This window comes from Cynara cardunculus, unplaced genomic scaffold, assembly GCF_001531365.2.
Source record: "Cynara cardunculus var. scolymus isolate 2C unplaced genomic scaffold, CcrdV1 Un_Scaffold_2942, whole genome shotgun sequence".
Taxonomy (NCBI): domain Eukaryota; kingdom Viridiplantae; phylum Streptophyta; class Magnoliopsida; order Asterales; family Asteraceae; genus Cynara; species Cynara cardunculus.
In genome coordinates this window covers 36,760-37,759 of record NW_020201287.1, presented here as the reverse complement: position 1 = coordinate 37,759, position 1,000 = coordinate 36,760, and positions in this window count along the sequence as shown.

Sequence of the window (1,000 nt, the reverse complement as noted above, 5' to 3'; positions counted from 1 at the left end):
GATTAGAACCAGTTTTCATCAGATCGCTCAACTTTTCTTGCAAAACTCTCTTTTCTTCTTTCTCTCTCTCATTATAGTCAGTCAGACGAATTGTCCATGATATAATCTTGTTAAGCTCAGAATTTCTTTTATCGTACTTCTCTTTAAGCTCTTCTGTATTCTCTTCCTTTAAAAACTGCCATTTCGGAAAGATTGATTTAGGATCAAATGCGATGAAATCAGTAAAAAGAAATCAAAGATACAATTAAGCTCAAACACACAAAAAGAGAAAACACAAAAACAGTTGAGAAATCAGAGAATCGACGAAAAACTGTCAAAAATCAGTAAAAACAGGAAGAAGAAGAAGAAGAGGAAGAGGAGGAAGAGGAAGAGGAAGAGGAGGAGGAAGAGGAGGAGGCAGAGGAGGCGGAAGAGGAGGAGGAAGAGGAGGAGGAAGAGGATGAGGAAGAAGAGGAGAAAGAAGAGGAGGAAGAAGAGGAGGAAGAGGAGGAGGAGGAAGAGGAGGAGGAAGAAGAGGAGGAAGAGGAGGAGGAAGAACAGGAAGAAGAGGAAGAAGAAGAGGAAGAAGAAGAGGAGGAAGAAGAAGCAAAAGCAGAAGAAGCAGAAGAAGAAGAAGGAGAAGCAGAAGCAGAAGCAGAAGTAGAAGCAGAAGCAGAAGGAGAAGCAGGAGAAGAAGCAGAAGAAACAGGAGAAGAAGCAGAAGAAGCAGGTGAAGAAGCAGAAGACGCAGAAGAAGCAGAAGAAGCAGAAGCAGAAGAAGCAGAAGAAGAAGAAGCAGAAGAAGAAGAAGCAAAAGAAGCAGAAGAAGCAGAAGCCGAAGCAGAAGCAGAAGCAGGAGAAGAAGCAGAAGGAGAAGCAGGAGAAGAAGCAGAAGCAGCAGGAGAAGAAGCAGAAGAAGCAGGAGAAGAAGCAGAAGACGCAGAAGCAGAAGCAGAAGACGCAGAAGAAGCAGAAGCAGAAGAAGCAGAAGAAGAAGAAGAAGAAGGAGAAGAAGAAGAAG